Source organism: Trachinotus anak, unplaced genomic scaffold (assembly GCF_046630095.1).
Source record: "Trachinotus anak isolate AG129_WGS33_773 ecotype Australia unplaced genomic scaffold, CSIRO_AGI_Tana_v1 ptg000002l, whole genome shotgun sequence".
NCBI classification, from domain to species: Eukaryota; Metazoa; Chordata; class Actinopteri; order Carangiformes; family Carangidae; genus Trachinotus; species Trachinotus anak.
In genome coordinates this window covers 8,721,636-8,744,799 of record NW_027273853.1, presented here as the reverse complement: position 1 = coordinate 8,744,799, position 23,164 = coordinate 8,721,636, and positions in this window count along the sequence as shown.

Genomic DNA, 23,164 nt, shown 5'->3' with positions numbered 1-23,164 from the left:
TCTGCCCACTGGTTATTTCGAGGACCCTTTTTTTTTAGTTGCTTTAGACCAGAATGTTCAACTGGCTAAACCTGAATGTTAAAGCCCTTCTCGATCACTTATCTTGTCTTTCTTCAGAGCTTATCTCCAGCTTATCTAATGGGATATTTATGGTAGTGTTGTAAAAAAAGAAAAAAAAAAACAACAAAAAACTGAGTAGCATCACTTGCATGGCTTTGGACCATAAAGATGCTCGGCATACTTTCCAGCGTATCTCATTTAATGTGGCATGTGATGCTTTCCCTTCTGATTTTAATAACATATACTTGAATCTGATTGCTGTGTATCAGATATAATCCTGGTGAATTGCTGACCATCAACTGGTCAACAAATATATATCATTTTTTCCCTTTGCAGCTGTTTTGTTTGTCGTGCTGTGCGACAAGACCGGGACCTCAGGGCCCATCCACCAGGAGCTCGCCAGCAGATCTGCTTTAATTAAGGAAGATGTCATTTTCTACTTTAAAAGTCCTATTCACTGTTGACACATAGACCAGTGTAAGGGTGCAATAACTCTTTGTCTCTCTGCAGCCTGTGTCTTGCAGAACGTTTGTCCTTCAGTGAAAGCTCTCCTCTATTAATTATTGAGAGAAAATTCCCCAATGAGAACTGTTGTGTTTTCAGCTGTGCAAAAAATTTCTCAAAGTCACGCCACCGACTTGGAGACCCAGTTTTATAAGCTTGTGGGAATTCTACATTCAGCCTTAGTGCATCTATATTTTATACTCACCAAGTGTAAAAGTTTTACCACAGGAGTTATTCGATATTTGGCATGAAATTACAGTAATTAGGCTGTCTAGGAGATACATGTCTCTATTTAACACCTCAAAGCCACCAACAGTAATGTAGTTATAACTTTGGTTGCCAGGCTGGCTGAGGATATTTGCTGGAGTGTTAGCATGGTCTTAATTAAGTGGATTGCTCTGCCTTTCATGTTTGCTCTGCTTTTTATGTGGGGCTGCGTGTTTGCTCGGGCACAGGCTGAGTGAACATGAAGCTGCAGTGTGAGTGTAAACTAATTTTGCTGAGATGGTGTGATTTTTTTTTTTTTTTTTTTTTTTTTTTTAATTATGCAAGTTACCACTTCCTGTAACCTACTGGGATATTTGCATATTGAAATGTATCAGATACAGGGATACAGATGGAAACAGTCTCTGACCCAGAAAAATAGTCTGTGCACATATTTTCCTCTAATTCCATTTGAGATATCCGGTGATTGCTTGTTGCTGGTACATTACTCTCACAAAGAGAGAAAATAAATCCACATTGAGGTGCATTCAAACAATTTGGGAGGGGATTTTTTTTTTCTATAGGGATCTTGTTTCTCCGAGTTTACACAGGAAATCTCTAGTCCAAACAAAGGCAGGAAAACAAACAAACAAGTGACCGGGACAGAGGCTGATGGTTGAAGGCAGAGGCGGGACAAGTCAATAGAGCAGCTGGACCTCTTGACCAGTCACCTGGCTGCTGTCCATACTCAAACACTGCTGACCAATTAGGGAGGCCATCCCAGAGCCCCAAAAGGCCCAACTTTACTCAGTGTGTTGACTCGACTTGTTATTGGACAGCCTGTCACAGATTGACAAATGGGATCACATTACTAAAACAAGCGAGTTAATGGACGAGCTGGAGATACAGTGAGTCAGTCAGATCCTGGTTGCCTTCCACTGTTTCTGTAGCATCAGACAAAGAAAGGCAGTAATAGACTCCAGGGTCTACATGAACTGCTGCAGTAACAATAGGCTATCGGCATTCTGTTTGGCTTGTTCATCAAACATTTTGCAAATACCAGAGCATTATAATTGAAATGCTACACTTTAGCCTTTGTACTCTCTAATTGGCTCTTGCTCAAGCTCTTCCAAAATAACTACAAACAACCACTGAAACAAGAGACGGCGTGTTTGCTCACAGCCAGCATGCTAATTATGGAATTGTTAAGCTGCAGAAGTAGTAACTAAATGCCCAGAGCAGTGTCATGATATCTCTTGGCCTCCATCCCTGTATCTCTATGGGGGTTTGCTAGTATTATCATTGTTTGCTAATGGTCCACAGGCTAAGCAGGAGGGAATACAAGAAAATCCCTCGACCATTTGGTGAATGCTTTCATTTTAAGCATTTTAAGAGCACATGCATTCTTTGTCTTTGTTTGTATCCAAGTCTCTCTTGGATGGGAACCAAAACTCTTTATGTTAGAAATGTTGTAGAGAACAGTTAGGGAAACAGCTAGCTTGGCCAAAAAAAAAAAAAAAGACTGAAAAAAACCCCAAAAAACCCTCCATTAGACACACAAGATATAAGGCATTAATTAGTGAACGTTAAAGGTGCTGGTAGTTGGGCTTTGTTACAGGGCTGGGCTATCTGTTTTCCCCGCCCAGTCTTTCTGCAAAGCAAGGCTAACCCTTTCCTGGCTTCAGCTCCATTTGTACAGACATGAGCGGTATTGATCTGTCCCAAAGTGTCAGACTGTTCCTTCCAGCCATGCTCTGCCTATTCAGATTACACAAGAACACACATGAAATTTTAGTTCACGTTAGGTTGGAAAAGCTCCTTTCAGCAGTTATTCAAAATTAATGTCTTTTCCGGCTATTGTATCCGCCATCTGCAATCATACTTCTACTATTCTCCCCAGCAGTCATTTATGAAAGAGCTGCATCCTTGAGAATCTTTCAAATGGCGGTTCCACTCTTTGAATGTAGTGTATCCCAAAGGAAGCTTACGAATGCAATAATCCTGACATATATATTGTTTAACTGAGTAACATTTCTACCTTAAAATAAGGCATGGAATGATCAAGTTGTGATTAAATAAAATAACTGTTACTATAGCCAAAAATGTGAAGTTCAAGCACTAGTTTTGCAGATTAAAATACAGAAGGCACTTTCAGAGACCATCCAGATTCCATTAAAGCTGCTCAGGGGTGGTGCATCTGCATCTGCATAACGTCACTTTGATCTCTGGCCAATTTGTGGCATTTTAAGTTGGGAAATTTTAGCAGGGAATGTGCAGGGAGTATGTCTAAGGGCTACACTGGCTGATGGTATACAATCCTCTCCCAGTCCTAGGTTTGCTGACTGAGTAAGGTTAAGAGGCTTCCAGGCAGGAAAACCAGGGAGCTGGGGGAAAGACAAACACTGAGCGGGTTCAACTGAGCCATGCCACCAAACAGATTTAAGTTCAACACATTATCTCCCTGTGCCTAACACAGTGTGGCTGATGAGCTCTGCATCTTTGTTTCCCCGCTGAATTTTTCATGCCCCTTGAAATGTTATGCCTCAAACATAAATTGTCAGAGGATCAGACCCTGATGGTTTCCGTTGCTTTTTCCTCCCTGTCTCTGCGTCTTCCCACAGCCTTTCATTCTTATCCCAGACATTGTATTTCTTCTGCTATTAATTCCCCAGCAGTGGGCTGAAGCTCCTTTAGGCATGCTGCATTCCCCAGCCCGGTCTTCTGTCGCCTGTGAGATAGCGCAGAGCACGCAACCTGCACTACTATTAAGATTCCTTATGTTACCCAGATAAGGAACATAAGAGGGACCTGTGCTTTCTCTCTGCCTCAACTTTCTTATTGTCTGCAAATGTCTCCCCTCCTTCCACTTCCTCTCTGTCATCTTGAAAGATTCCTGATATTGGATTTGCTACATCTCTCTCCCTGCCTGAGTTTTCAGACCAATCAGAACTAGCTCCCCGGCTCTGGGGTTTGGTTTCTGTATCACTGTTGGTGGCTCTTTGACACCCCAGACTGCAACCAACACCTCCTGAGGGAGCTCTCCCCCAGCAGTTATCCTCTTGTCAAAAGAACCTGCAGACTGACATTATACTGTAGGCACTTTTCATTTTCATGTATACATATATGCAGAGTGTGTGATTACATAATTGCAGCTCCAGGGGAGAAACTAATGAAGAATTCCACCTTTATACACTCAACATAAGCTTGAGAATTGCTGTGGTGGAGAGATGTCGCCTGGAAGCTATTTGTATAAATTCTTACCCTGCCTGTATATAATCCCTTTTCAGCATCATCCTCTCTTTACTTGGCAATGGAAACCATTTGCAAAAGGGCCGACCCAGTGGATAGTGTCTGTTTCCCTCATAACAGGGGCTGTACATCTTCAACTGCAATCCTGTGCTGCTTTCAGCAGCACTAGGCTGTAATTTAATGTGTGCCTGTGGAATTCAGCACCGGGTCATATTGCTTCACTAAAATACCATCAACAGCTTTGTTCCGCCACAAAAAAATACATTAACAAAATGAGGTCAGCCGCACTTCTGGGCGGCACTTCACGTATAACACATTACTTTTTACAGACTTGTTAAGGGCTGAAAAAGGGCCAGATAACCAGATTTACAGCCTCGCTTGTACTATCGACACTTGCAGGCCCAAGTTTCTGCTTTTTCCCTCAACTTGTGGCACCGTGATCGTGGGATTTGCTCTGCTGCTCTAGATCAGTATCCTGAGGATCATCAACCTGGGGCTGCGCCAGTACCACTCTGTCTGCACCTCTGCAAGACAGGCTGATGGGGGAATGTTTTTTTTTTTTTTTTTGCAGGGTGGGGGTGGTCTCAGAAAGGTAGTCTGAAGGTTACAGCCTCTCAGAGGAATCTACCCTATTCCCTAAATTCCTTGCAAGGCAACCTGTGTCTGAGGAACGTGTTGCAGTTGGAGATGCTAGTTTGTCACTACCCAGCAGGAGTTTTTCTGCAACTCTGGAAAACTTTGGGCCCCTGCTCTGCACCACAGTTGCTTAAACCTCTCCTTTCTCCCTCCCTCCTTCCATCCCTCTGTCCTGTGGAAATGCACCACTGACAGATCTTTATCAGCACACCCATCCCTGCACGGGCTCGCCGTTTGCCTTTGTTTTATTTCACCGACCAAGCGCTGAGCCAGGATGAGGGATTTGTGTGGTGCTTCCCTCTGCAGCTCTGCAGTCCTAATGTGAAACTGGTGTTGTTGTGGTCCTGACGATCCTTTTCCACTCTACAAATGTTGCTGTGGATGATAATAACATGGGTTCCCGCCTGGGGGACATCACAGTGTGGTCAGGGCCAGCCACAGATGGTTGTGTCTGTGGAGCATATAAACAGCGGAAATGTCAAAACAACCCTCGGACAAGTAAAGATAGAGGGAGAGAAAAACTGAGACAGCGAGACAATGAGTAAGAGTTAAAGACAGATGGAAACAAGCATTACAAAGAAGAAGACTCATCTAAGTATAGATGACGTGTAGAAGACATGTAGAGCTCCCTGCTCGTCCTTCATGGTGTGAGTATATAGTGATGGTGAATGGAAAGTATGCTGAGCACAATATAAAACACAAGGCTATAGGCAGGAGGTGTCACCTTTCATCCCCCTGGGCTGCAGACAAACAGGCAGGATGAGTCTCTGGAGAGTACCAGTTCCACCCATCCACTCAGGCCTCACCGCACTCCAAAACTACACTACACTACCCAGAATGCACAGCCACCAGGCTTCTAATAATGTTGGACAATTAGTTAGAACAAAAAGTGCTAATCCATCTCAGCCCTCTCCATTGACAGCAACTTCAATTGTTCACTAACATTATCTGAACACAGGAATAGGCCAAAATCAGCCAATTAAAGGACCAAAGCAACTGCTGAGAACCAACAGGGCAATAACCACAAGCGGTTAGACGATCATGTAAATTTAGTAAGATGATCTAAACCACTTTATTTGGACATAATTTAAAAGTGAGCACACAAAACAATGGACAAATATGGTATAAAACTGAACCAGGAGGTAAACTGTGAGAAGCATGACTGTGTTTCTGGCTCTGTCCAACTTGCACCACGTTCCCAAATCTCAGCAAAGAGCTTGGTGACTACGATACTGACAGGAAACGATGGCCAAAACTTCAAAAACCTAATTTGTAACAACTCAGTCTTCTTCATACATGATTTCTTTTTTTGTTGTAAGTATTTCTTTTTTAAACAAATCTTATTATTTGCTTGATTGCAGCAGGTCATTTGTATGGAAAACACAAACGGTGCTGTTGTTTTTCTGGTGAGGGCAGTTTCCTCTGCTTGACTTCATGTCAGAGCCATAAAAGAAAATAATCTCTGTGCTGTCTGGTTCCTTCATAACGCTTGAGTGCCTCTCTCATAGATGATGGTGGTGAACACAATGTCCTAGGTTTGCTTTTGCCAACCAAACACTGATGACCATATGCATTAGTTGAAGAAAGGATCCCAGAATAGAGACAGGTGACACATCCCGTTGCACCATCTTTCAGTCTCTTGTCTCTTCGGCCTGCTTTTCTGTTTCATATGCTTACCCACACACACACACACACACACACACACACACACACACACACACACGCACGCACGCACGCACGCACGCACGCACGCACGCGCACAAGGTGGCATGAACTGCTTTACCGGGAACGTCTCCTCACAAAGACAATTTGCCTGTCAATCATCGAGTTCCTAATTAGACACACTGTATCTGTGAATGTCATCTGGTTTCATTTGGGCGTCTCTGCTTTGAAAACAACCTGCGTCTCTCACTTTGTCAGAATTTAATGAGGTTGGGACAATGAAAGAAAGCTGGACCATGTGCATGGCTTCTGCTCTAGTCTTAATGATCCAGCTATTACTATTGTCACAGCACATCATTACCATTTCCAAAGTGCGATTTCTATTGTACACCGCTCTCATTAACAGTGTCACTACAGAGAATTCACCTCTTTAGCCTGAAATAAGCAAACTTGCAGCCTTTGGAGGGATGGATCTGTCCAATTAGTGCAAAAGACTTGCAAAAGACTTTCCCCTTGAGATCATTTTCTAAAAACACACACTTGACCTTTTGAAATTTGGAAAACAATCTGACTTTCAAAAGCAATTCCCTGTCTGGCCACCTGTGCCATACAGGGAGTTACTTGCATCTGATATCCAATCATTACCTTTGATCCTGCATGTGTGTAAGTGTATGTGTTTCTCTGTAAGCGTGATCCATTTTAAGGTGTAAATGGAAAGTCTTGTATGGGTTCAAGTGGGTGCACACACGCATACACAGACACACACAGAGCTGAGGGTCACGCTGGCCCATTAACAGCCAGTCTTCTGTGACGTTCAGAGACAAACACTATTATAATATTTATGACTTATTTTGAAAAGCTGCTATTTGCAGGAAAATTGGATGAATGTTTTCTGGGGAAATGACATGTCATGTGACTTAGGGAACATTAGTGGATTGTGACCATCTGATGAAATGCATCAATTAAATGCTGGTTGTAGTTTTTCCCCACACATTAATCATGAACTGCAAAAAAAAAAAAAAAAGTTGTGCTCTCATGAAGAAGCAAATGTAGAAAGTTGACTGTGACCGTGATGTGGGTGACCTTATTATTTGATGTTGTAATATGTATTTCATGTTTTTCTTAGCATGGCTCCTGCCTTGACAGTAAGCGTCAAATAAAGGTGTGTCAACATATACATGGATTTTGCTTACTCTTTTCTTTAGGCAAGCGTGCAAAATTAGATCTGCATGCTGATAAATGTCAATATAAAATAAATAGAGCATGAGAGTTGAGTCACAAAAATGTAAATTAAAGTTATTAAGCTGAGCACATTAGTTGGAATACAAAAAAAAATAAATAAATAAATAAAAAAAATCATAGAAGAAGTGCATGCAGTGAGCCAAGAAACCTGGGAAAGGGGTTTGCTAGTAATTAGAGTTTCTTAAAAACTGCTTTTTGCTCAGTGTGATAACTGACTTTACAAAGTGCATGAAAATCAAAATTTTTCTAAAATCTAATTTAATAAAGTTCAGATTTTGTATTTATTACATTTGATCAATTAATGTTTAAAGAACTTGTTGTCAGTTCAGTTTTCAACCACATGGCCAACACTGAGGAGAACGAGTTAGCTTTAGCTTTGTATCAGAAATAATCTATGTCAACACTATCACACCTGAAAAAGTATATCACATGACCATTCATGTACATTGGTGTGCTGATTTCAACAGCAATCAAAATACTATGAACAAGGAACAGTAAAAGCAGTTGTAGTGTTAAAATGAAGAATTGAGCTTTTATAACAGCTGCTAGCGAAGACAACAAGGTCAGTGATGCTTGTAATTTATTATCTATGTTGCATTCACCACTGGTACTTGTGACCGAGAAGACCAAGCAGCAGCCTCCGAGGCTGAAAAACGAAGCCAACATGTACGACTGCAGTTCTTTGAATAAAAAGGCTGGCTCCAAAAGTGAGTCAATCCCCATAGACTCCAGTGTTAAAATGCCCAACTTTGCAGCTGAAATAAATATGTTTACAGCCTGGTACAAAAAACTGTTTCGAGCTTAATAGCTAATTTCCTCCTTCATGACAACTGTATGGGGGCTGAATTTTTATATCAGTCATCTGTTTAATTGTTATTAAGGCTTAAAGTTCTGCGTAATTGAGGGCGTGATGCTTTGAGTGACAGATGAGTGAGTACATACTAGCCACAAACCGGCATGCATCGAAGTCTCGGCTCCACACGTGCCCCACCTCTTTGCTCACTTTTGGATTAGCCAGGAGTTCGGCAGAGTCCGGCACTGGCAAGATGACGACAGTAGAGCTGCCCACTCTGAGCTTCAAACCCGCACTCATCACGGAGGCTACATCCATCTTTATTTACAATCTATGGAAAAGACACAGTCAGGGAGCACCCAGAGGTGTCTACATCATCATTTAGAAAAGTCTCAATTTGTGCCCGTCCACACTACAACACAACCCCGGAGTTTTCAATCTGAAACGGGGTCAGCAGCGTTTCCAAAAGATCCAAAGATATGTGTTTTAAAACTAAAATGTAGAAGTGTGGATCCACCCTGAGTCAACTCAGTAGCTTAAATATGCGAATCTCAGCCAGTTAAAACATATGCAGTGTATGCTGAGCCTCAACTGCACAGTAGGTTGTATGGAGGTTAGTCCTAGTTTTCCTGCATGTCTTATGGATGTGTGATATGACCCAGTATTTCTGCTCATTGCCATACATTCAATTCACACCCTGATTTCATAAAACTGACTTTTTTGGGTGTTATCCTGCTACACTACAACCTTGAGGTTTTAAGCTCATCAAACAATGGAGGCAGCAGCCACTTGGAGATCAGTTATAGCAAACTCTGAGGGGCTGTCAGAGGAACAAAAGGTGTTGCCACTCATGTGGTGTAGCATAACATCTGTGTATACATCCCTGTCAGCCTCTCTTTCTCTCGTTCAAGTGCTTATCCATCAATTTAACCCAACACTCCTTCACTGTCTCCTGCACAATCAGCGTGGTGTGGAGTGATCCGAGCACCCAGGCGACCAACAGCCGGGAGCAATAGAGAGTGTCATTGCCCTCCTTTTTCCTACTTCAGGCATTTCAGACACTGGGCTATGGATCATGTGTACAATCACACAGACACACAGCACGGTACACACAAAACTACACTTTCAGGTCAGCGAGGTGATGGTTGGAGTGTCAGAGCTGTGTCCATCATCGCGGATATAGTCTGTCACCAACATAATGGGATGGGATTTTAAAAATATGCCTGCAAGAGAGGGAATAAGGGCTCTCCACAGCTCAGAGGGAGGAAGCTTGTGTTAAGTGCTCATATTTTCTGCAGGCACTTTTTGATGAAGACAAATCATCCTCTTTTGGCTGACTCTGAAACAGCAATTGAGTTGGACAATGGGACCAATCAGGCCAGTATGAAGTATGAAGAACATAAATACAAGGTAAACTAGGAGCATAACTCATTGTCAGGACACACATATTGTTCTGGGTTAAATTAGGCAATGGTTTATTCCAGAGAGTGAACGCAATCCTCCAGAGAGGATAACGCTGCAAAAAATATCTCAAAAAGGCACATTGTTTCGAGAAAAAGCATTTCTTAAAGATTATCACTCCATTTTTCACTTGGTTGAGACTAGACTTTCAATAGTTGAAAGACTATTCTCAGACTCAGCCCTGAGAAAACCTACTTCTTTTGTCCTTTTTCAAGTCCCACAGTATAAAACAAAGCAGCACCTCAAGTGATCCCTTACAAACAGTTTATTTACCAGGTTGGAAGCTTCAAACGATGTGCGATATGTGTAAAAAGGAGTTGCTTGTAGTGACGAACCCCCAGAGATTGGTCACCCAGCTCTGCATGTTTTTTTTTTTTTTTTTAGCTGTAGCAGACAACAAACAAACAACAACGCTCTGATAAAGCCACTGTCCACTACCTCCCTGAGATCAAAGGCCAGACAGATAAAGTTAGAAACTACCTGGCTAAAGAATCAGATGTTCTCCTCAGGAACTGGTGAAGAACAAAACAGAGCTAAAGAGGATGTGAAGATTGGTCCTGAATTCATCAGGCTATAGGGGACACATTTCCGAAGGAATGCTAATGTTGTCGTGTGCAATGCTGTATGGGGTTGCTTACTTGCTAACTATTAGCAGGTGAGCAAAGAGTGGCTAATCTTGTACCTTGCTAATCCTGTGTGAATTGTTCGGTTATCTCCTGTTGCATGTGAAAGTGGTACATTTTGTGTCGTTTCATCAAAATCATCAATTACTATGAATCACTTGGATAACAAAAGCAAACACTGTAACGCTTAGCAGTGATAATCATGTTTCAACAGCTGCTAAAGAACGCACAAAAGGTGATTGTTAACTTTGAGCTAATGTGGCTATTCATGACTCCCCCTCAGGGCAGTGAAGCTCTGGTGAACACTACAATAAGGCATGAGAGGAAAACGAGACTTGTTCCAATCTGTCATTATGGTGATACCACAGCACAACGCCAGACAGATGTCACTGTGAATGAGACATGGAATGATTAGTGGACTTAAGCGGTGTCATGAGCGACAGAGTTAAAGAGACGTGAGTCACTCTGCTGACTGTTACCTCACTGTTCTCATACGCAGCCATCTGACTGGCCCAAGCAGGAGATGTCAGCCATATAGTTATGGGCTGGCTGAGTAGAGGAGTCTGTGTGAGTGTGTGTAGAGAACAAAGGAGAGGCAGGCAACAGTAGAAATATACAATAGGGGTGATTGTGTGTGAGATGAATACATTGGCCTTAACCATCATTTGTAAAATCATCTTAATGACTAGAGTGCAGATCAGACAACCAGCACTGAAGATTAAAAAAAAAAGCCATGTTTCGTCTAAGCAATCACCCAAATCAGCAAAAAAGTAGCAGCTATACCAGCTTTTGTTATATCAGCTTTTGGAAATAAGTCACAGAATACTACGATAAATTACTAAAGGTGCCATTTTATTACTCTGTGATTATTCTAAAATTACCCCTGCTATGTGAGTCCCGAGATATCTCTGGTTGTCCATAATAAATTACAAAACACATATCAAGTGCACAGTGTCATAAAGCCAAATTGGAAACATGACATGGTCTGACAGTCTGTACAGATTTATGTTGGGTTCACGTTCTGAGGATTTACACCCTTTTGCCTCAGCACAAACCACAGCTGAAATAACCCGGTATGGTCCAAACCCTCAAGCAGTCAGTGCCACTTCAACTGGTGCAAGAAAGTAGCCTGAATTAAATGGAACATTCTTCTTTTATGTGCTGTAACGGTATGAGGAAGAAGGGGGAAAAAAGTGTCAAAACAGTGTCATCCTTGCTGGAAATCCTAAAAATCAAGCTGAACAACATGTTATCCTGCTAGAAAGACACAACAAAATAAGGGTTCCTTTTGGTTTTTATTTGTGTAGAGGGAGGGATTTAGCGGCTGGACCAGTGATGCTTGATTCAATCTGATCTTTGTCAGAGCCTGCGGCATGTCCACCAGCTGTGTCCAAACAACCCACACCCTCTGCCTGTGTCTGGGAGCCTTGGCTGGAGATGGTGGTGGTGGGAGGGGGACGTGGGTGGGTGAGGGTGTGGGTCAGCTGAGGGTGTACCAAAAGCTCCCTCTCTCCACGCTACAGTAACTTCTGCTTTTGACATGTGGAGGCCCTGGGCCCATCCATCCTCTCCCTGACAGGTCAGCTGCTTGTGCAGGCAGAGGAAGGTAGACAGATCTGGTGTAGGCTTTCTGCTTTAAAGTCATAATCTGTGGCATTTTTTCATTTACTGAAAAGCCTGTTTTCTTTCTCTGCCAGTTCATATAATAGTGAGACGGCAGTGATTCCCATACCTGGACAATGAGACAATTACTGTACATGCTTGCTTCTGGAAACACCTCGTAGTCCTCTGGAGCATTGGGGCACAGGATCTGCTCCGGTTCACAGTTTCAGACACAGTAACATATGGTTTGTTTGGAATAAATAAAGACAAAGATTATAGCTACAGAGGGGTGAAGAGTGAATTTTTTTCAAAATAAAATTCAGGGAAAAAAATGGCATCACAGTACTCACCACAATAACTGTTACTCAAAAATTTAAGTATAATAAATTTAATAATTACAACTAATAAGCAATAATTTGCAAGTAGAACCAAACTCAGATCTCTTAGTTTGGTCACTCTTTTGCTGTCTTTGCAGAGTTAAATAAGCTCTGCATGTTAGTTGAGAAAAAAGAGCAGTAATAAAAACAATCCTCAGAGGACAAGCTGGCTTGTCAAAGTCTCGCTCCCCATCACAGAAATCCTCCCTCAAAAAGAGTCAGGGGAAAAACCTGGATGAAATAAGAGATGTTGCAGTGCAGATGGTGTATCTTAATAGATGTGAGATCAGCGAGCTGTGATAAGGGACTGTGTCTACTTTAAGCAGAAAGAACAGGCAATCCCTGCTCAGGGGGCTGTGCAGCATCTGCAGCCAGACATTAACAGATTACCATGAGTGTTTGGTTGACAAATTGAATGCCAACGATGAGTAATGGCAAGAGACTTGCAAAAGAGAGATTGTCACAGGAAATGGTGGACGTAGAAGTGGACTCAATTGTTCCCAAATGCACTCGTGCATGTCCACAATAATAGGGAAGTGATGTACCTCAAATACTGAAAGCTGAATTCCTTCTACTCCACGTTTTCCTTACTTGAAAAAAAGGAAGTACTATTTTGATGCTGCAGACTTAAAAAATGCATTTTTATCCATCAATGAGCCACAAATATGAGCTCAATATTTTACATTTGTCAGATACTAAACTGCTCTACATCGGGTCTATCTCAATCATGCAGATTAAACACTGTATATGCTGCTGCTTTGGCGTTTTGGGAAACACTTCCTCACTTGCACGAGCCCATTAGTTCAACACACAAACTCCTTAAAGCCCCAACTTGTTGTTTTTACACATCAGATCAAACAAATTAAATACAATGTTCTATGCAGTGAGCTTTAGGCTACGTCCACACTCATGTACATTTTCATTTTATGGCACCATCTTAAAAGCAAATCTCCATGTAATAATCTCCGCCCATACTATCACACCTGAAAATGCATATCACATGACCATTCACATACACTGGGCATGCACGAGCTGGTGTATACACGAAGCAGATTGTCTACAGTGGGTTCGTTGCAGAAAATACTACGAACGAGGAACAGCAAAATCAGTTGGAGCGTCAAAAAGCAGAATTTAACTGGACAACAGCTGCTAGCAAAGACAGCAATGTCAGTAACACTATGTTGCATTTATCATTGGTAGTTGTGACCGATAAGACCCAGTGAGGGAACCACCGTGGGAAGCAGTGATGTAGCGTTTCCAAAGGTCTTCCTATTAGAGGCTGGAGTGTGGATGCTAGACATAAACCTAGCAAAAGAGATGCTTTCAGCTGGCCATTTCCTCCTGTTTCTAGTCTTTATGCTAAGTTAAGGTAATCTTCTCCTGACTATACCTTTCCAATAAGTTGACCTAGTCTTTTAATGATCCTACAGCTGCCAGCCTTTTCCAAAACAGCTGGATACGCTCGTGCCTTCGGACTATGGGCAGACATGTTCAACTTGAAGTTATGTGGCTTTTCCTCTCTACAGCGTTTGACAGAAATCTTTCACCATCTTTGTAAATTATGTAAACGCAACAACTGGTGGCTGTGAATGAGCTAAATGTAGTCTGAATCCAATCTGTCCTCACACTGAGATCTGGGGATATTGTATTATAAAGGTAAAGAAGCAAAGCCTAAATGTGCGAAGACCATAATAAACCATAATCAGCTGCGTGCTGAGAATAGTTCTATGTTCCCCAACACCTTTTCCCCCTGACTGGCGATGTTGCAGCTCAAAACATAGCAAGGGATTGAGTCATATGGTTTCACTTTGAGGAATATACTTTCCTACATGTACTCTGTAAAGCTCATGTTTCCATTTTTGTAGGTGTGGTCTTCTATTTAGGTCACAACAGAACTCAGAGGAGAGGAATTCCCTGTGTATCCATGTGAGGGAGGGTTTTTAATGAACTGCTCAGTGATTGAAATGGGGCAAATCAGTTACTTTTACATGAAGGCAGGACTTACTGCTTTATGTTGGAAACAAAAGCGAGCACATTATGAAAAAGAAACAGAGGGAACAGCTCTAACATGTCTGATCAAGGAACTGATGATATTCATAGTTAGAAAGCACAGGAAAGTTACTGTTCACTGTGCGCTATGACCGACATTAAGGGGAAAAGTCCGAACCATACATCCTCAGTTCTTCATCAGGTCATCATAAGCTGCATACCAAATAGTTTTTCATCTGTGCAAAAAAGAAATGCATGTGTGGAAGTTTAGGGAGGAGGATCCATGAGTTAAGAGCAGCCAGTGTGCTTGCAGTCCAGCCTGAGCTCCCACTTGTACCCCAGGACAGCTTTCTATGATGAATAAAGGGAATGCTTTATGGCCTCTAGTCCAGCCAGGTCTTGGCTAGTCATGCACCACAGCACTGTAGCTTATCCCAGCCAGCCAGACTGCTGCTAGAGAAACAATTTGAAGCACAAAGCAAGCTGTCTCATTAAAAGAAACCTTGGTTTGTGAGTGAGTTTGGTACATACCACATGACAATTTACTTTGAGTCTGGGGCATTTAACAATGGCCTATAGCAGATACACACTTGTCTGGTACCCCGAGGGTGTAAAATGTAGGAGAAAAAAGCAAAGGGAGTGATTTCATGACTTCACCCTGCAGAGGCGAAGGATATTCCTGTTTCTCATGTGTCAGCATCCAAGCATCACCTTGCTGGATGGCTTCCCAAACCACTAAACTATCAACAGATGTTAAACAATAAAAATATTTAAAGTCATCTATTAGTTTATTCATAAAATATCTCATTTCTAAATGTTGGTGTAAATGGTTACCTGACTGCATACCAGGTATCCAGGTCAGTAGTGGAAGACATTTTCAGATCTGTTCAAAAAAAAAAAAAGTATTGATACTATAAAGAAAATCGACTCCATCTTAAGTAAAAGTAAAAAGCATTCAAAATCCAAGTACAGCAGAAAAATATACCAGTATCAGAAGAACTATTCAATACATTCAGACCAAATTTACCACAGAATATTATGAGTGTTATTGTTCATTAATATGTAAGCAGCATTTTAATGTCAAGGTAGAACTAATTTTAGAGACTGTCCTGTAAAAAACGAGCCCATAGCTTGTGTGTACAAGCAGCTGATTACGACCTACAGTTACTTTTATTGTTAGGTGACGTTGGGAGCAAGTTGGAGGTTTGCTGACGTAGACAAAGACAAAGTCTGCATTAGGAGGAGGTTGGTGATGGGTCGAGAAATTGCAGGAATTTCACCCTCACCACAAACCATGATCTTTTTTCTAAACCTTATCAGTGACTGTTCCACAGTCTTTATTATTTTTACCATGACGATGAAGGTCTGGTACACCTCTATAGTTGTTTAGGTTGGAGGACTTTATACACCGATGAGTAGTTAATTCTGTGACAATACATATTTTATATACTGATCATGTGCAGTATTTCCCTCTGAAATTTAATAGTCTTCAGTATCTGAAGATGGAAATACTCAAGTAAACTACAAGTACCTCAAAGTTATACCTCAGCAAATGTACTTATGGTTACATTCACTGCTGCCTTGTCGGATAATTAGAAAATGAGCTGAAGAACCTGGTGTTACATCCTGTCCCCCAAATGCCATTTTTCTAGTTTTGAGAAGCTTGAGTACTTTTCTCTGGTGTTTGTGCATGAGCAGGCACTTTTCTGCATGTATGCATGTGCTTGTGTTCGTTCCGGCCAGGAGTGTGGATTAGGTCTGGTCTCTGGCTCTCGTCAGCACATGCCGGACACGGCGCTCTGAGGCCCTGCATTCATTCCATGTTGTTTTCATTCCCCCACCTTTGCTAGGTGCACAAAAAAAGTTGTTTTCTCAAGTCTCTGCATTCCAGCAAAAAAAAGTGCTAGCATTTACTTTTACACACACCTGGATTGTGGCTGTTCATTTGATACCCAGCATTTTTCAATTATGCAGGACAGTCCCAAAAATATGCACCATTTCTCTTTTTTTTTTTTTTTTCTCTCTCTCAACCAAATTGTTCTGGCACATAGAACAAGCAAACAAACTGTAGGTGAAACTTTATTAAACATCCTAATCCTTCATTTATCAGAGCAATCTGCATTTATCTTGGCCATTAGTTCTGAAAATAGCTGTATGAACATGAGTTTTTCACTCACAGAGGGGCCCAATCACTCTGTTAGCACTGTGAACTGGAACAGGAAATATCCAGGCCTGTAATTACACTCAGATACAGAAGGTAAGGAAGTGAAATAACATTCCTGATCAGAGTGCAGCCTGGATAGAAGACACTCGAGACTTCCTCTAGTACACACATTCATTTATTAGCTTTTCATTAGGCATCTCACCCTCAGTTTGATCTTTCCCCAAATAAAGATTTTCCATGAAACGTTTAGTTTTTTTTTTTTTTTGCTCCTCAGTAGACAACCTGGAGGTCAAGATTTAAACCTCTGCTTCCAGTGTAAAGCTAACACAAGCTCTTACCACCATGCCATAACCAACTGCTCTATAAACACACACAATCATGGTTTCATCAAGCCTGGCACAGCATTGTTATTCCATGTTGATGCTAATGACTCTTTGATGGCCTTTCCCTTTGATCCAAATGACAGTCTCTGACATTCTGGGACTGGGCAGCAGACAGGAAGCAGTTGGCATGCCCTGGCACATCCTGGGTCTGGCCAGCAGTTGTGCAGATGGTTTGAGCTGAACGTGTTGTGTCATCTCACAGCCCTCTTACCGGAATCAGACTTGGCTGAACACCTCCTGCCCTCAGCAAACTATACCACCATTTATTAACCGTCTACAATTGCACTTGTCATTCTGTTGTGATTTTTGAGGTCTGGTTCTAAATTTGGATTTAATCAGGTCATGTTGCTCATGGGAAAATTCTGCCTGTGTTGTCAGTGTTACTTCTAATCACACTTTGACATTTCTTGAATATAAACATTGAATATGCAATGTTGCTGGAGTGCACCCAGACAGAATTCAGATCATGAGCCACATTTCTTGTATTTGGCTTTTAATATTCAACAGTCTGAGCAACATCATGGGTTTAGTTTGTACTTTGTCAGTTGATGTGTCCAGATATGACTAGTTGCTAACGACCGCAAGGGAACTGCAAACCCTTTGGAATCGTTTGTTCATTTTCCCCCCTCCCTCTGTCAGTTTTTGTTACCACAGATCTGACCACCCAAGCTGACCTGGTTGTAAACTATGCCAGTGTGTGGCTCCAGGTATAGCTCTGTCGGTCAGTAGGTCCACCACTGAGATACCTCAACAACTACTGGATTAATTGTAGTCAAATTTGGTGCAGACATTCATGGCAGCCATAGGCGGAAGCTCTGTGATTATGGTGATCCCCTGACTTTTCTTCTAGTGCAACCATGAAGTTGACCTTCATGATTTTGTGTGACGTCTCAACTGTTGGATGGATTGCCATGTAATTTGGAGGTGTCCCAATTCAGGGGCAGCATCCTTCAAAAGGACATGGTCTATGAAGGCATGACCTTTGTAGCAATTGTAGGCCAAACCACAATGAGACCGTCTGGCCTATGAAGGATTTTAACTTTGCATCACCAGCTGTGCCCACCGTTGCATCACAAAGTGCTGCACCTGTTGCCCAGCAACCTTGACAACACAACTTTTTTTCTTGCAAAAAATTCACTTTTTAAGGCCCTTGTTTTTTTAACACTTGTACCGTTAGCTGCTCAACTCAGCTGAAACCCATTATTTACAAGTATAATCCTCGGTCTCTCTATCACCATTGTTTGCTGCCATATTAGTTTCATTCATGCAATGACTCTTGGGATATGTTGGGTCATGAAAGCTAAGGAAAGGAGGACACATTTCTTGGCCGCATTTGAAGGAGCCATTGAAAAAGGACTGCCTAGTCGTGCCCCCTTGACACAAAGGATGCAGCCCTTGATTTGAGACTTAAAGTATTGCTGTGCCTAAATACAGCCTTGCAGAGCCAATAACATGGCTGTAGACTCTTAGTTCTTATATTGTACGTCGCCAGAGGCACAAACTCCTGGTGTGATCTGGACAGATAGATACTTCCTGAAAGCTTGTTTGATATTTCTCATTTATGCTTGTAGCATCAGCAATAATCCATAACATGATTTGAACTCTTTACTGCTGGAAACCTTTAATTTACACTTTAAACCTTAAATTACTTAATAAGCAGCTGTCAGTTAATTATGCTCAGGTATAAAGGGTAAAACTAATTTTTTTCCCTCTTGCTTTAATCTATTGGGAGTGAGACAAACCATTTGCATCAAATCCTGTACTTTAATCATTATTCCTCACCACAAACAAAAGTGGTGAGTGCTGAAAGGAAAGTCGTAAACTCATCAGGACTGTGCTGTTGTGTGTTTGTGTTATACGAGCATATTTACTGAACGATTTAAGCGATTGCTGGTTGGATAAAAGGGTAAATACCTCTGCATATCTCATTGCCACGAGCATGCACGACTGTCTGTCTCGTAGTAGGGTAGTTGCCCCTATGGCACCCCGGATCACACAGACGACCTCATACCAAAGAGATGTGCTGTACTGACGAGGAGCTGAGATTCTAGCACCACACAGACAGCCCTGAACAGGGCAGGCTTTCAAAACAAGTCTGCCTGTTCCGTTTCCTCTCACTGATGGTGTGATTTGTGGATGGGTTGAACAAGTCTCCACTGTTCCGGTAGCAGGTTACCAGAGGCCATGACTCCAGCAGACCTTAAAATTACACTGCATGTCTTCTTCCACTGGTCTTGTCTCTAGTTTTCTTTTTTTTTTCCCCTGCAAGCTTGAGTGTGGTCACTCTTCTACAGAACATTGAAAAGTTCGGAAGGCTAAAATACATTCCTGTCTTGTAGGATCTTGATATGATTCACAGCTCAGTTTCCAGCGGATATGTGCTGGCATAGTTTTTTCTGGAGCATTGGCCTTTAAGCAGGAGGCCCCGGGATGCTTTGTTGTGGTGGGAAGCAGAGCAGCTATCCCAACAGAGATCTCTGTCACATGGATTTTGGACAGCAGGAAATCCAACAAGAGGGGCTTTCACATGAAATCCCCAAACTAGTTGCTACTGTACCATCACACTTCCCCTATACCTTACCCAGCGGAAACAGATCCTATCTTTCCTTATTGTTGGGGTTACCTAACCCCTATTTATTTAATTCCAACATTTGGCTGTTTGCAGTGGCAACAGTGACTCACATCATTACATCATATGAGCAGATAGAAAGATACATGGTAGATAATGTAACTCATAAAAGCTGAAACTTTCCCACACATCAAGACATGCACCATGCACAGTGACACATCCAAAAAATATGTTAAAACTTGGGCCCTAACAAAAGAAACACATCACCAGCGAGCAGTGGAGGACAAGCTGCTTCTCTATTTAACAAGAATTCTTCTCAAAAACTCACTTGGCTCCATACATTGAACAAACTGTTGAAAACAAGCTGAAGGAAAAAGTGCCAGCTCAGAATGAAGGGGAAAATGATTACGACCGCACAGACTTTGGCTTGGACATGATGGGTTGTTTATTGCCAAGAACAGCAACTCAGCCGAGGAAACAAAATCATTCTGACACTCTCCGAATGACTCCCCGGCTCTTGTGGAACAAGCTATTTACTGACCAAGTTTAATTAAGAATAAATTGATTTCAAGTTTTATATGGTTGTAACTTGGATGAACACAGTACATAAGTCACTGTAAGGAGGGCTTTCCGAGTTGTGCTTCAGCTCCCACGGGATATTCTCCCATAAAATATGAGCTTCTCTACAGCTTTGTCAATAAGCATCTGCTGTAGATAGGATAATATCTAAAGCACAGGCATGAGTTTGAGGGCTTGTATTAGGGCTCTGGTAAAAAAATTTAAAAAAATTAAAAAAATCATAAACCTGGAGTTAGCTCAATTAAAGTCTCAGCAGTGCTGAACATGTGGAAGGCTTGATGTTGTTGTTGCCCTGAGGTTTATGTAGTCCTGACTCATAGAAGCTAATGTCTTCCCTTGGCCCTTAAGGCGTCTGCCTGGGTCCCAACCAGTCATGGCCCTCAAAGCCACAAGCTTCACCACTCAGTGAACTCAGTGCCTAGGGTTCAAGGGTCAAGAGCCCAGGGCCAGGCCACAGCAGCTGACATTTATGCTTAAAGATCATACTCAGCAAGCTGATTTGTGAGGTTTACATAGAGCATGGGCGGGATTGTCAAACAAAGCTGTTTATGACCTAAATGTTTACCTGTGTCCTGCCCCTGGAACATAATTTACAGGCTATTATTCTAAAACCACAACACACAGGATATTTCACAGTAAAGACAAGAAGCTTCACGGCAAAGCGAGAAAATATTCCTCATTACACAAGAAAAAATGCTTCTTGAATACACAACAGCATTAATCTCCACTCATAAAAAAAAGGTGTGCATACAGTATAGGAAAAGCTTTTGAACAGAGCTATGGTGAAAAGCCAATTATCTTTTAAAGAGGGACAGCAACAACAAAGTGGCCCATTGCAAATCTTGTCAAGGAGCGCTCTCATAACGCCTGCTGACCCTGGGGTAAAGTAAACATTTCATTTGGCCTTCATGACTTGCCAGTAATTACCCAGACTGCCCCAGGGCCTTGCTCGCTGCCTGGCTTGCTGGCTAACTGGCTGGTGGACTGGTTGATTTTACTAGCTAACAGATATACAAAGAAACACGCATGCATTTCCTAACAGGTTTACCCCACAATTACGAATCAAAGTCCATTCACTAGGGGCTTGTAAACTCGACTTCATAAAAGTCAGAGCGGAGAGATTCTTTGTAATGGAAAACAGCTTGTTTTAATGGATGTGTTCAGCTTTTTCCATTCTTGTCAACTAGCCACAAATGTTTTTGCATAAGATGTGCAACCTATCCAGATGTATCACCTCCGTGTGCTGCAGCAGAGGTTGTCGAAGCTTCTATGCCTCCTTGCATGCTGTTGTTCAGGTGCGTTGGCTGCTGAAGGCTGCTGTTGGTTGCAGTGGTCGTTACTGTGTCCCAGCCTTGACGCTGGTTTGACGCACTGACGACTGTTTCTGCCACTGCCTTTTCTCTCTCACTCTCTCACACACACACACACACACACACACACACACACACACACACACACACAGGTTTGATTGTCCCCTGTCTGGCTCCAATCCCTCATTATCTGTATAACTGCATGTCGGAGACCTTTAGCTAAGCAGCCAAGCCAAGTCTCCACAATGCAGACAAACATCCTAGTCATGATAATTCACCTTTGGGACATGAATACATTTGTCTGGCTTCACTGATTCAGTTAAGATTTTGTCTTGTTCCAATGTTCATCAAATTTGGTGGAAAGCTTACTCTCATCTGGAATACTGAGAATGAAGTCTCTATCAACTCAAATTTGTTTCATTGGAAAAGCCATAATGAGGTTAAGTTTTGCCAAAGCATGTTGCACAAGACAAGGTTTACACTTTAAGTATGATCATTCACATGTCACACACACACACACACACACACACACTCTCTTTCCTTGCCTCTAGCTACATGTATGGTGATGCTTCTACATGTCTGTGTGTGTGAGATTGTGACTCCCCAAGAGCAGGTGATTCACACTGGGGATTGACACAAAGGCTGAGTGGACCTGGAGAGATGATGCTGGAAGAGTCTAGGTGGCCAAAATAAAATGAACTAAGCCAATGCAGTCACAATGATTGCAACACAAAATGTTGCAAGGGCTAAATGAAAACATGAAGAACCTGAATGGAAAAGAAAAACATGGAGGAGAAAAAAAAAAAAAAATGGTAGCAAGTTAAGAGCCTTTCAATTAAATGCAACTGGAGACTCCATTACAACAACAACATTCCTCTCACACTTCAAATTTACGTTGTCTCAGCACAGCGGCCGCATCAGCCAATCAGAGTGACCCAATCTTCAGCCTAAATGGTAAATGAACATGTTGTTAGCTTGATGGATGTGAGTTTCCTGAGAGCCGGCACTTGTCTCAACACAAAACCATACATCATTTTTAATTGGGCAGGGCTACGCTGGAACTTGTGATAATTAAAATGTAAAGACCTGGCAAATGAGCTGCTACTGCACCAAAGCCCCACAATCCTGATACCTTAAGTTCCATTAGTGGTTTACTAATAAACTAAGCATGTGTGAGCTTTTAAGCATGTTAAACTATCTGGAGAGGTTTTGGAAAATGTCTGGCTGATTTAAAAAAACAAATCAATAGCAGCTGTGGGAGAAAACAAAGGAAATCAAATTGTATTCCTTATATGTTTTGTATTTAAAAAAAAAAAGTTTGTTTAAAACTTAAAAATCAGCTTAAACACTCTGGAATAAAGTACATACTACAAAGCCATGTTACCACGTGTTGTAGCAAGTGGTTTAAAGGGACTAGGGGAGACTGCAGGGCTGAATGCAGGTACTGTTCACACAAGGCCCTCCCTGAATAGATGTTTACTCAACCAGTCACATGTCCAAATCTATGGCGAAAAAAAAAGTCATATTACCGTTTTCCAGACAGATTAACCCTAAGATTCAGGTTAACAGCCCTCCAGCACAGGAAATTCCTGTTTCACATGCTATGGGGGACACTGTCGTTTCTGAATTTTGATCTGTGCCGTAACAACCTCTGTTAATGTATCTTTAAGTTTAAGGGATGTGAAATGAAATCAGTCATTTAAGTCTTACAGCTGGAAGACTTTCTATGGTGTTTGGCAACATGTCAGACATTTACC